At 43.6% G+C, this 14578-nt stretch overlaps 1 long non-coding RNA gene across 1 annotated transcript in view; it reads right to left on the bottom strand.

Annotated features, from left to right (window-relative positions):
* Nucleotides 1-13701, bottom strand: part of LOC139103345 (uncharacterized) — a 79128-nt gene extending 65427 nt beyond the window's left edge. The window contains exon 1 of the long non-coding RNA XR_011545869.1: nt 13237-13701. This is a non-coding gene — a long non-coding RNA (uncharacterized lncRNA). The remainder of the gene's footprint in view (nt 1-13236) is intronic.
* Nucleotides 13702-14578: the final 877 nt, after the last annotated feature.

Raw genomic sequence — 14578 nt, 5'->3', positions numbered from 1 at the left:
CGCCTAAGCATAAATCTCAAAGTGCTTTTAAGCTTTACAAGTTCTAAGAGAGAGAGACCTAAATGTCGCTCGCCGCGATCTGAAAAGTTCCATCGCGAGCAGACGGTTCCTTACATAAACTCCGCGAAAAGTTTGCTATCCCTTTACCGGCGCTCTCGCTTCATCTGTCTCCGCGGTTATTACAAATTTTACGATAAAAAGGGTTAAATCCCGGAATTAGTTGAAAACTTATTTAAGTCCGCGACGTAAAACTTTCACAATTGAACACAGTGAATTATTTTAATCCGTTTGTTTTTGTTGAATATCAACCTCTGACTTCCTTCCTACGCCACGGGGTCTCTGACGGTAAAATTCTAAAATTCGAATCCGTTGTTCTCCCTCTGTTTCAATTCAATTTAATTTAAAGGAAAAAATTTAATTTACTCCCTGTCCGTCGCGATGCCTGGAGAATTTAGAATTTATCCGCGCTCCGCATTCACGTCGGACGTCCCTTTGATATGCGCATGGATATAAAGCTCGAAAGTGCTTTTAAGCTTTACAAGTTTTGCACGGCGCGCGCAGTTGAAACCAAAATGTCGCTGGTGCGGATCTTAAAAGTTTCATGGCGCAGAAGAACTCTTACGACTCCTGCGAAAAGTTTCGTTGTCGAACGGAATAGGTTTGACCATGCAACTGCCTCTGGAATGTCTGTGCAATGTTTCCCGGAATAGATTTTCTCAACCGTTAGTCATCGAGGACGCGGAGATTAAGAACGCGATAGAAGCGATTCTTAAAGATACCGGTAACCGCAATGGCACAAAAGTACAATGGCAAAAATCTTTTCTCTACTCGCATAATGTTTAATATTATAAATTCCCAATGCGATTTCACAATTTCTATTTTTATTGAAAGTGACACTAAGAAAAGAAAAGAAAAGAAAAAGTCAAGTAACGCATTTGAATAATTTACCTTTGTCATATTTTATGCAAAAATATATTCCATCGAATTTTTATGTAACGTATGCGCAAGAAACGTACAAAATCTATTATTTTTAATACAATTTTGATTTAATTTTATGTACTTTCAATATTTTTCCATGTATTTGTAATTGTAATTAATGGATGCAAGTCGTGACCAAGCTTTTGGAAACTATATCAGCTACGGGAAAGCACAATCGTAAATTCTACGACAGAGTTAATCTGCAACGATCCGAAGCGACGGGCCAATGAAGCAGAAAGTAGCGAGAATTGCCAAACGGCGCCAGAGAGATTCTTCGAACAACGATCTCTTGCAAATTGTTTCAATAATAATTTACATATGCATGCTGCACGTTAAATTAATAGCTTGCAAAATTTAAAATGCTAAAATTTACGTCAAATACATATTTAATTGTTGCTTTTCATTATAAAACTTCTAAGTTATTGTTAAAAATAATTTTTTTTTTTAATATTAAAGACAAAAGGCTAGAGTTGCAATTATTAAAAATTAATCTTAACAAGTTTAAATAAACAAAAATATTTTAAGAAGCTGGTGGGTACATGCAGTATCTTCCACATACGGCGTATAAAAAATTTATTTCCCAGCTTTCGACAGCACGCCGAACGATAAATATTTTAAGACTTCTAGAATTTCGTATTTCCGCAAATTTATAATTCATCGATATCGTTGTGCGAACTATCCCAGAAATATTTGCGGCTGCTCGCTATCGCCTTGTGGGCTTTTTAGCTTGTCTTCTAGAATCGTTTACGGGTATCGATACACTATACAGATATATCTACGCAGCTGCAAACAACAAAATGCACACACGCAGGGCTTCAAAATAAGGGAAGACACACGAAAGGCTTGCCCATTTTATCGACCTGCGACGCGCGCATGATTTTCCACCGAAATAACGCGGAGGAGCGAATAGCATGGCGACGGATTCCGAGACAATCCCCAAAATGCATCGTCCTGAATTTTCCGAATTCAACATTACGGATTTTATTAAACTTCGAGGCCCGCTGAATTGCTTTCCAAAAAAATCATAACTTTCTAAAAAGACAAATTAAACGTAACTAAAAAAAAAATTTAATTTTCTATCTTTTTATAATTTCTATTACATTATATTTTTTTCAAATTGTTAAGCCTTATACTTCCAATCGATATGATCCCGATCTCGATACGGCGGCAATTTCTTTTCCGCCCGACATTTATGATAGGGTTTGTTATTTGTCCCGTAATACGTTTACCATTTTTTTTTCTTTTTTTTTTTCCTAACGAATAATTTTATCTTTTTCCGATACCTGTGCCTGGGAATCGATCTCTGTTACGACGCGTAAATTCAGCATCATTTTTTTTTCTTGCGCGTGGATAATTTTGCCTGTAGAAATGATATATGCGAAAGGAAACCGAGTTTATTTAAAATCTCGCTCGGTGATACAAAATGTAGCCGGTGGCGTACTGAATTATGACAACGTCACGCGCGATAACAACGTAAAGTCGCATCCGCCGGTATCTCCCCTGGGAATGGTCAATTACGTCACGGGATCGTGTATTTTATATTCCGTCCGGTGCGCTTAAGCGTGATGTAAATCCAATTAACTTCACTCTTCACGGCGCGGCGACATTTTCCCCGGGAAAATACGGGAATGCGACTGGATTCTGCCGGCTGAAAATTATATTGCCGGCGTCCGCCGCCGGCCGCACCAAGTGAATTCCGCGTCGTCGCCGGCCTTAGCTCGCGCTTCCTGCGCATTTTTCCCGAACCGATGCGCGCACGCGTGTTAACAACCACCCCGGCCTGCACGCGAAACACCTAGTTCGACGGGAACGTGGAGAAAGAAACAGGAATTCATACTTTTAACGCACATATAGCTCGAAATATTTATTCCTTTGAAGCGACACGCGAAAATCCCAGCGTCATCTTCGATGAATTTACGTTAGCGAAGAAAGGAGGAGATTAAATACGCACGTATCGTCTTTTACTCGCGTTATTTCTTTAGCTACGTACAAAAGTCTGATTCTTTTTACTTCTAAAGTGTCATTAAATAATTGAATAATTGTAGAGAGTGCAACACACGGTCGTATTTCGGCAAGAGCATCTTGAAATTACGCGAACTCGTATTTATTCTATATTTAAAAACGAAATAAAGTACAGGGCGTAAAAAAAATGCAGGGAATATCGTATAACGCATGGGTGGTACCCGTAAACATATAAGACCATACATTTTTCACTTCTCCGCGAGGGTCAGTCATACGCACGCACGATAGAAATTTAAGACCACGAATGGAGGCGGGTTAGTTCGAGATAAAGGGAAAAAAAAAGAAAAAAAAAAGAAAAAAAACGGAGAAGATCGATCGCGGGAGTGGAAAACCCTGATCGGGACGCGAGATGTTACAACACGGTATATTTTCTCGCACCTTGTCTGTTACGCAAGTCCTCCTGGGCCGGTTTTACGATAGCTATCGTTAGAGGTCAACGGTCCACGAAATTGCAAAGCCCCTTGATCGTGAGTTTCTCGCGGTTTTGCCGGGTCGAGTGGTATATCTTCCAAGCCGGAGAGTTTCCATTGGGAAGCCGGACTATCGATCTTTCGGTAATGCGATTCGGACATTTCGAATTAGGAAGGCCCTCAAGGTGAAGCTACGTCGTCCATTCAAGTTCTCCGAAAACTATCGTCAACCGAGTTGCTCTAACGTAGAAAGATGAACGCGTAATACAAAATGGTTGCCGCGGAATACAACGATAAAGACGAACGATCGCCCCGCTAATTAACCCACGCCTGTGCAATTTCGTCGCTCTGCATTCCGAGTGACGTATCATAACCGAAGGGTTAACGAACTGCGAAGCTGCGCTTTTCGCCGATCGCGAGGCAGGCATCCTGCGGATCTCGAGGATCCTGCGAAGTGATTGTCCAATCCGAAGGCGAACGCTCGACCGGGGCCCCGACTCTCCACCTTCGGCGAGTGTATTAGATTGGCTTCGGGATACGTGACCTCGCTTGAGAATCAACCTCGTTCCCATCTCCACCCACCCTTCGCCGGCCTTCGGTCCTGTCCCTTGCTGCGCTCTTCTTCACTCCCTCCAGCAGCTGCCTTGGCCAACCACCGTTGCAACCTAACTTAACCTTCCCGGAATAGGTCCGATCCCTCCCGCGTTTCCCTTCGATCTCCCATCGTCTCTCTTCATCTTCTCTTCTCGCGTCTCACTGCTCTTTTCCTTTTTTTTTTTTTTTTTTTTTTTTTTTCTCCTTCTTACATTCTAGCGAGCGACGATCGCTCGACGCTCAACAACGAAAGGTAGTAAAGTAATTTTGAAGTAATTCGCTCGCCTGATTTTCACTGTTTTTGAATTTTACTTTGATCGCTTCTCTCTAGAAGGGAGTTAATCGCGTTCGAAACAGCGAACATCGAGCGCAAAGTAGTAACCCGAGCAATTAAATGTTTGATGGATTGAGCTGTACGAGTCTCGTCGACGAAGTATTATTTAAGGCGCAATATAAATGATATATTTCTAGCTTTTACTGCGGAATCACGGAGGTTTTCGCGTGGTCGTTTTTTTACAAGCGTGATTTATGCTTTTCGTTAGCTTCAAGGGATATGTAAAACAGAGTGAGATTTTCCGCGGGGCGAATTTCTCCGGCGTTTTTACCTCGCAGCCGCCTTCCGGCTCGACGACGTCGCGTACGACCTTTTCAGCGTCGTCGGGATACGGCCTTCGCACACTGGGGACTCGGTGTCGACGAAGTTTAATCAACAGACGCGTGATATAAACCGGCGGCGGCCGGCGTTCGCGTTTTATAACCGCGAGCCGAATCGTCCGGCAAAAAGTCCGAAGAATCCGTCGCCACCGGACCCGGCCCCTTTTGACTTTTCGTTATAAATGAGATTAGAAACGAGGAGAGCATGGCCGCGCGCGACATCGGCGGATTCAGCAAATGACCGGAATTCCGAGGTGGTTATAAAATCTTCGTGTCCCCGATGCTGCCAGACGTAAAGAGGGCCTTGCGTGTGTATACATTGTAAATACCGAGAGAAAAAGGAAAAGAGCAGGGAGGCAGCGAGAAAGAGAGATAAAAAGAGAGAAGGAAGAAAGTGCAACTGCGAACTGTACGTATCAGCTGGAGGAGCAAACTCGTTTCCAATGTGTTCAACCGCCGTCTTCCACCGAAGCCAAAGAGCAATTCCTATTCCAATGACTTTCCGTAAAAACGTCTCATATCGTGAGACATTGTTAAATATATTACGCCGTTGCCTTTTCTCTCCGGGTACCACCGTGTAATACATATGTATGCGCGCACGGGGGAAGCCATTCCAATAGAAGATCACGTGCCTACAAGGTTTTACAATCCCGCGCGTTGATCAGAGTCTAGACGGCAGGTCTGCCGGCGATCCGGAACTTCGCGGCAGCGCCTATCCAGGTGGTATCGCGCGCCGCGAATATCGCGTTGCATGTAAAATTGATACCGTCTAACTAAACCGAGTGAAAACAAATCCGGGTCCATCCGCGTTGACGTTCAGCGGACAAAGTTGCTTAGGCCCGGTCGCGAGACGGTTATCTTCGTGAAATTCTATCGCGTCTGAGTTATAATTTCTTTATTTTATTTTTTATTTTTTTTTTAATCACGCTAATCTGAAAATTCTCACGTGTTTGTAGCGAAGACGAACAAGACGCGCAAGATTCGCGGAAGGGAAAATTCTCCGCTGCGTTTGATACGTCTCTTTCCTTCCCTTTATTCCATCCGACCTCCCGTTCCCCCGCGTCCCTTGCCCTACCGCGGATATTCCTACGTTTTCACAACCTCCGAGTTTTCATGTCCCTGGAATATCCCTTCATTCCAAGTTTCTTCGGCTCATTCCCGCGACTTCAGTCTAATAAGACTGCAACGTCGCCATCGAGATAGACGCATGGCGGTATATATCCATACCTAAATCCCGGGTACATGGTTTCTGGTATATAAATACTAGCGCATACCAGCACGGAGACGCGCGCACCAACGTTAGCCGCGGCCGCCGACGTTTCACCAACGATATTCCGCCTTCTGATCCCTCTTTGTTCATCCGACGACTCGCGCTTTTACGCCGCCAATCTTCACGTCAACAATGTAATACGCTTTAATCTTACGACGGAGACAAATAAAATTTCGCGAGCGAGAGACCCGTTCCTGATGAGAAAAGTTAAGAGGCGCTCAAAGTCTCGAAATTTGTCCCTTTCATTCGATAACTAGAACGCGAGATAACGGCGACAGTAAGCTCCACGGCGACGGAAGAAAGAGAGGCCCGGCATTACCGGACTTCATAATACCCGGCAGTAATCAGCGATATTTCCTTCGTAACTCGTTCGTTCTGCTGAAAACTGGCACACTTTGCGTGTTCAACTTATTCGTCTAGTTAAAAAAAAAAAAAAAAAAAAAAAAGAGAGAAAAAAAAATATATGCAATGTGATTAAATCGGCGCGCGTTTGTAACTTTGTTAGAAACTGGATACTTATAATAGAGGATGTAAAGACGGAAAGAATAGCGGCCAGTTGAACAAAACGCCCGCGCAGAAACATAAAATCGGACATCGCGGACTACCTGCGACGACCGTCTGTAAGTATGAACGTAAAGAATCCCCTTTCGGGATAATATTCCGGCGTGGACTTTTTCGATTGAGAGGTGCACGTTCGCGTTCGCGCCATGTCGCAAGTAAGTTGCACAAACGTGCGCGCGGGAAGCCGAACCGAGAGGACATATGGAAAACACGTGACGAAAAGTCTAATTTTACGGGAATATTATGAGCGACGGCTGTTTCGAATACAAAATTATGTAAAGCTTGCGCGACGCGTGAATGTTCTAAGCCCGCTTCTATGTACGTGATCGATTAATCTTGCTGTAATTTCAGGAAAAGAAATGGAAAAGGGAATTTACAAAGTGTTCCATTTGCTAATGAAAGTTTCAGACGATCGTAATCAAGAAATTGGCCCAAGAGATGGACGAAATCGATGACGCAAGGAAGAAATGTGAAGCAAGGTGCTCGAGAATTTAATCAGCGTTACGACGTAACAATCTATTTTTACCTGTCACGTAACTTTTTACTTATTACTCAGTTAATTAAATTCTCGAAATAAAACAAAATATAACGTCTTAAAAATCGAATTAATTAATTTTTTTTTTACTTTTACAATTAAAATTATTATCACGTATTCATCAAAACTGCATGATTTTTTTTTCTACTTATTTCTGGAGATACTTGATATTTTAGAAATATTGCGCGAAAGGAAGTTTCTTTAACAAGATTCTTAACACAGGCTAAAGCAAATTGGTTCCAGAAGAGGCAGAAGAGCAGTGTGGGCGAATCACGCACACAGATGGGCAGATAACTAGACGTTTACTCAATCTCCGGTGCGAGGACGTGAGGCAAATGATATTGAAACTACTCGGATGTGCTCATCGATGTAAATATCGGGGATGAGGAAATCCTCGTCGGGAGCGTCGGTACGTGCGACCATTACGATTGATTGGATCTCTTGCTCGCAAGATTTATACACCCAAAAAAAAATATAGTCACCTTCCTTTACAAATATCTTATCAAATTAAGGTTTCGTATCAGCGTTTCACATTGGCATTAAATAAAAATATAACTGTTTCTTTTTCATTTTTTTTTTTAGAATAAAAAAGAAATGCGAATGCGCCAAACGGCATATTGTTAGATTAAAGTGAAATTGTACCTAAGACCCGAGAAATAACTCGAATATGTCGGTCGACGTATTTATTTAAGGCTGCAGAAATAATCAACAGGGTGGCGGACCTTACTACGGCACATAACTCCCTTATCGCGTTGGATATAGTTGTAACGCAGCGACAATGTTACACATCCAGCGGCCGCGATGGTGTGCGAGGGAAATTTCATAGCGCGGGCGAGGACCGCGGCCGCAATAAAAGACCGGCGCATGCACGGCCGTATACCGAGAGAGACCAATGGCGACAGTGGGTCGAAAAAGAGGGTGAGCCGTGTGTGTGCCTGCGTGTTTGTGGGCAGACATTGAACACCCGGGGGCCGACGGACGACACGCGAAAATGTTGCAGCGACTGCAACGGCTACTGCGGTAACGCTGCGGGTTTATTCATGCTCGGCAAAATATTTCATGCAAGTCGGCGAGAAGGTTTTCGGTGGATTATGCACGGGAAAGACATTGTGCCGGCTAAAATCGTCTGGCTATCAAAAGTTGGCTCGCCACGCGGCTAATACCGCGTCCTCCTCCCTCCCTCCCTTTTTCCCCGCCACGGCACTTAGGTACGTCGTGGAAGGAAGGGGTGATTTATAATTTCAACCACGCCGGGAGTTTGCATCTCGATTATCTTAACTTCCTGTGCAATCTGCTATTTCTTTCAGTCACGATACCGCTCGCATGCTAGATTTAATCAGACATGCAGTTTCTTACACACACAAAAAAAAAGAAAAAAAAAACCTATTATTTCTGTTTTATCTTGAAAGCGGGGAATAAAAAACTGATTAAAGTAACGAAACGAAAATTAACATTACGTTACATACAACGTACCAGTTTTTAATATTAATAAAATAATAATTATTCAAAAATATCCTGTACCGCATTAAACTTTATCTCAATTTATATTAATTCTTAAATATTCTTGTACGTACATACAATTAATCTTGTAAATGTTAATTTCGCTTCTTTGGCGGTCATTTAAAAGGCGAAATGAGCAGCGAAGAGCCAGGTACCTTCCGGCGTGAAATAAAAAAAAAAAAAAAAAAAAAAGAAGCGTCTTACGTTTGTCCGGGAACAAAAGCAAAACGGAAAAACTGATAACTGATATCCTCAAGTCTCATCTCAGCGTCATATGTGGAACGTGCGTATGTGCTATACTATACCGGTACCTCGAGCGTAAATCTCGCGGGACATGGCGCTTAATTGTACAATTGCAGTAAATCAAGCGATCAGCGGGAAACCGTAATTATCTGTGCGCGCGGACAATGATAAATCATTTAGTAAGGATGTAGAACTATAAAATGTAATAGCGCTAGTACCCGCGGCTCTTGTAGCGAAGTATATAAAATCCGCGTTTCGCGTGTTTCCCACTGTGCCCATCCGAGACGTATCTCGCAAGAAAGAACCGACGGTGCATATTTTTCACGAGATACCGTACACGTTATTTCCGCGGTGCAATAAAGTTCGTTAAACATTACGCTCGTTATTGCAATTTTGTGAATATAAAGCGAAATAGTCAAGTATTAAACCTTCCCTCGGCAGACGATAGGCGCAGTATAGTCCGAATAATATTTCTCTCTTTCACGTTGCTTATTTGTCCTCCTAATATCCCTACCTTAATAATAACTCGGTTATCATCCGAACGAAAGGTACGGAGAGAGAGAAAAAAAAATTAAAAAAAAGGGAAAAAGAAATCTGTTCTATTAAATTTTTCCTAAATAAAATGTTGATGGAATCTTGATTATACGACCGGAACCTATGTCGATTTCAGATGCGGGATACTTGCGCGAGTGCACGTGGCAAATGCGATTAATGGAAGAAAGCCGCGGTACAATTTATATAAAATGCAGGCATTCTAATGTTGATAAAGCTACCCATTAGCCCAGAATATCATCGCGCGCCATCGTTAGGCATCCATCCTAACTACCATCGTGTTTCCAGCTGTGCGTAGCTTACGTATAAGTGTATCTATGAGGGTGCGTGTAAGACTCACACCGCCGTCGGCGCGTCGTCGTGTGGGTGGAAGTACTTGCCCGAGCAAGTGAACGGTGCCAGCAAAGGATGGCGTTACGTTAGGATAAAAAAAAATGAATTTTTGGAAAACTGACCTGAGATGACGTAGCGGACCCCATGCAATCGTAGTCTAATCGTCGTATGCATGTACATCACGTGGCTATGGCACCCGCGTGTTTCCAAGGAGAGAAAGAGAGAGCGTGCGAGAGAGAGAGAGAAACGCGGATTCCATAATACCTTTTTTTACGCATGCGCGTTGCCGTGGGACGTTCATTCACTCACTCATACGCGAAACGACGCGAATAAAAGCTCTTCTAATCGGGAAACGAGAGCGGCACGTTGGTTACCACGATCGGACAGCGGCGAGGTGCCGCCGCCCGCGTTCGGCCGAGATTTGGCCAAACCCCCCGATCGGACCGGTCGTGTGTCGCGGCCCCAACTGTTCGCGGTTAGTTCCTGCGGGGACTCCTCCACTTCCTCCGTGTCCTCCGTGTGCACATGCACGGAAAATACCGAGCGGCGGGCGCGTATTCACGACACGCGTGACGGGACCGAGTCACGTGTCGATTACGCCCGGAGTTCACGCGCGTTTATCTCACTGCGACTCGCCGTAATCGCTCGCGATCAGCTTCCGACGAACGAATAAATTAATGCCGTGGAATTTACGGTCGATTTCACCCCCTCTCCCCCCCATTTCCCCCTCGCCCCGCGAGAGAGTCACGATTCCGAATGCGCGGCACGTTAGTACGTAATTTACGTTCACGCGATCGATCCTCCGGCCGGTTACTTCTCGGCGTTACGCGCGACAAACGATGTCGGATCGCACCGTCTGTCTGACTGCGTAGCAGACGACATAATCGAGCGGCATGGGAAACGCGCGAGCTCGATTTCGCCTGGCGCTGTCGTCGTCGCCGTCGTCATCGCTCGCTACCCTCGTCACTTTCGTCGCCGCCAAAGGTGCTCGCTACCGTAGGTGGTGCGGCCGTTTCGGTCCCTAAGTAAAGGTAACGCCGTCTGGAGATCCAGAAGCGAGAGGAAGAGACAGGATAAAGTGGGGGGAAGGTTTATGGGTTTGTATCCTATGTACTCCATCGTATCTCTAGTTATGGCTCGACGACAAAACCCACGTGTATAACCTCTCCTCTCGCGGCGTTACTCCGAGCGCATATCCGTATATAATTCCGCCCGCGTGTGTGTACATGTACGCGCTCGCGCGCCCTCGCGAAAATTTCAGAACGAGGATGATGCGAATACGTGTAACCCGCGCTAAGAGACCCTCCTGAGTGCCTGCATGCAGACGCTGAGTGCGTTTTAGTAAAATTGAGTTGCCGCGCATTTCCCTATCATCATCTTAGCCGTCTATTCTGGAGTGCGCAACTTCGCTCCTAGGTATACACACGCGTACCCACACACACATACATGTACCTCATTCTGAAGCTTCTCCGGAAGTATGATATCTAACCCGCGAATGAAACACTTTACGGCAACCAAGTATGATTTTTTAATGCCAGAATTTTCTTTTTAATATTTTTTAATTTTAAAATTAAGTTTAAAAATATTAATAAGCTTGAAAAATTAATATAATTATAAAATGAACAAATGCGTCAAAGAATATGAAAAGAAAAAATTGTAAGATAAAAATATAATAAAGCTAGTATGTGCATTTGTAACCAAGTTTTTTTTTTTTGCAGAGAATAGTGGTCAACGGCGGGAAACAGCTGTGTCGATAAGAGAGAACACTATGTGCGTATTATCGATTTGATAAGTATAGTACTACTGTAAGATAGAAATGTACAAGACGGATACATCGTACATATGTAATAACTCTATTTTTTAAATATATTAACAATCATAATCGTTTGTAAAATAATTAATTGACATTATCGTTAAAATTGTTAATAATTAATTTTACTAAATAAAATTAATAAGTGCTCTACAATTTTTTTTTATAATATTAATTAATCCCATTTAATGCATAGGAATTTTTTATCAAAGTCACAGTGCAACACCTGGATTGCACGAGTTAAACAACCTGAACACGCGTCCATTCCCATCGAGTGTTTTAAACCTAAGAAAGGATGGCTAGAATCAGTGGAGAGATGGAGGCGCATGTCGCGATAGTCTGGAGGGAGAAATACGAGATAGACGGCAGCCATGATGGCACAACCAAGCCAATCGCTGCACCGCTTCGAACTGTTACTGCATAATGGCCGCGTAGCTCCACCCAATGTAAAACTCGATGGACGTTACGCTTATTGGACACGAAAGCGTTAAAAATTTTATTGCCTGCCTGGCAGTTACACCCCGCTTTTGAAACTGTCCCATGCCACGATCCCCTCCATTTTCATTCGCTAATAATAAAAACCTGACGCACCGATCTGCAAGAGTTGTTTCTTTAGTGGACTTACACCCCCTCCCTCCCCCCCGGAATGTATTTCACAAAATCTACTTGTCGCGATGCATGTGGAATTGAGCTTCATTAACGATATCGAGGTGCCATTTAAAATATTAAAATTCTGGCACAGTAATATGCGACATTATTTTTAAATATCATAAAAAGAAATAAAAATTATATTGCAAAATATAAAGTGTAATATTAATCAAATATTATTAATGTATGTATAAGTTTAAAAAATTCTAATATTAATTTGTGCCCCGCAGCAATTCGTTACCTGGCTTGTTATTTACAACATGCAAATGCAAAAATGTCAAATAGTTGCGTAAACCGAATTATCATTAACGATAATAGTAAGGTAGTAATAATAGCAAGATATTACGTGCATCGCCGTAAAAAGTCTAACAGATAATTTCCAGCGTGTCTTTTCTTATTTATGGTTGACAGTTGAACGTTGCGTAATATATCTAATTCTCATAAAAAAAGTAACAAGTCTTCCTTTTTTCTTTTTTTTTTTTTTTACAAAGGTGCAAAACTCGATGGTTTTACATCGCGACGCGTAGGAATTGTTAAAAGTATTGACTTGTCAGAATTCCACCGGCGAGATAAATCAAAACGAGATAAATCGGACTACGGGAAAATAATCACGGAACTGTAATTTGTACGTCAAAACGTTGAGCGACGGCGTTTGCGTTGTTAATTATTCCGCCGTATTGTACGCGATGCTTTTCGGATGACACGCAACGGCTTTATCGAAGCGATTAATGTACAATCGCGCACCGCTCGACTATTTTTCACGGCGACTGGTTGCATAATGTTGTCGTTCACTCGGACCCTATCACCGCGCGCGTGCTTATCTCGCAATCGCGACTCGTGCGGGGAAATTAGCCGTACGCGAAACGTGCATGTCACAGGTCGCTGGTTTATCTAAATAGCAGAGCTTAGCGTGAATAATTACGATATTGTCCGGGACAATTCATGACGCTGATTACGAATCATTAAGACATTCTTATGTTAACTAGCGTTTCAACATAGCTATTAAAAAAAAAAAAAAAAAAAAAAAAATACATTGGGAGAAAAAAATACTTCGCATGGTGTAACGTGCAGCAACGTAGTAAAGTAAAAACGAAAATGTCAACTAGAAGTAAAGCACTCCACTCACCTGTGCTGACGATCGACGAATTTTAGACATCCAATGAATACCACATTCGTCGCGATGCAACACAGAATATGTATGTTTGTCACTTCAGGCTTTTAAATTTTTCTCTCTCTTTTTAACAGGACTCTAAGATTGTTTTGCGTTTACACGTATCGTCCGACGATATTTCCCGGCTAGCTCGTTACAGCTTTCAATCACATTATCGCCTTTTTTTCCGCAGACTCGACAAAGAGGAGCCGGATACGACGGTACGACGTCCGTAAATCCTTACGATCGTGGAATAACGAAAAGCCCCCGGCGCACAACGTCGCGCTCGACCGGAATCCCGAGAATACCGTCTACTCATCCGTCCGGCGTTAGTCATCGGCGACGCGCGACGAATGTAAGATCGCTTAACGTGACATCGGGCGTAGTCACGACTCGCTTATCTCTACTCGTAGGTCAGGGAATCGCGGCCGGGGCCAGGTTCAAGACCGTACGCGAGTGTCTCCTCCGCGAGCACCGGGAGATCCACTTTGCGATTCACGCCGCCGCGCATCTCCCTTGTTACGTCCTTCAGTTGCGCGAGCGACTCGACCCACGGGTCACCGCGATTATTTACTCGTTACCGAACTTGTGTAAGTAAGATAGAAGAGCGGCGGTGTCGCGGAATAGTAGCCAGGGGGGCGACCATGTGCTTCGCGGGGGCTCACGAACGTAACTGCGCTTGCGCCCCTCGCCTAAGCTTGACCCCTACGCACGTCACGGAGAGAAGAGAGAACTCTTCTGTCGCGCTCTTCCCCCTCGTTCTTGTCGCTATGGTCGCCACGTTGCTCTCTCTGCGCGCGAGCTGCACACGCGGAGATGGATACGCTATAAAACCCCGTCGGAGTCAACTGTAACAACCCTCTGAGCGCGCGTGTAGGCGCGGGAGGAAAGAGGAGGGAGAAGCGGAGGTGGTCCTATGAAAGGAGGGTGAGGAGGTGTTGCGAGATACATGCTTATCCATCGAGTAGCACATCATGTTCTTGGACAAAGAACACGTCGTCATTGTATCCTCCGCTTCTCTCTCTCTCTCTCTTTCTTTACGGACGGACTTCATTTATTCGTCGGTCGTTCACTCGTGCTTTTTATCCTCAAAAGCCTTTCAGAAAAATCACGTAAGATTTCTCGCGTGAAAGATGAATAGGACTTCAAGTCTCGAATATTATTCGGAATATCACACGTATACGAAAGCATTAACTATCGCATCAATTCTTATTTTTGATTAAAAATTGGAACGTTCAATGCTGAATTAGTTGCACCGATAAAAGTTAATTACACAGAAGTTATCTTACGGAACAGGTAGCTTTAAACGTTTCTTGAT

Source organism: Cardiocondyla obscurior, linkage group LG06 (genome assembly GCF_019399895.1).
Source record: "Cardiocondyla obscurior isolate alpha-2009 linkage group LG06, Cobs3.1, whole genome shotgun sequence".
NCBI classification, from domain to species: domain Eukaryota; kingdom Metazoa; phylum Arthropoda; class Insecta; order Hymenoptera; family Formicidae; genus Cardiocondyla; species Cardiocondyla obscurior.
The sequence above is the reverse complement of the archived record's forward strand: the minus strand, read 5'-3'. Positions and strand labels throughout refer to the sequence as shown.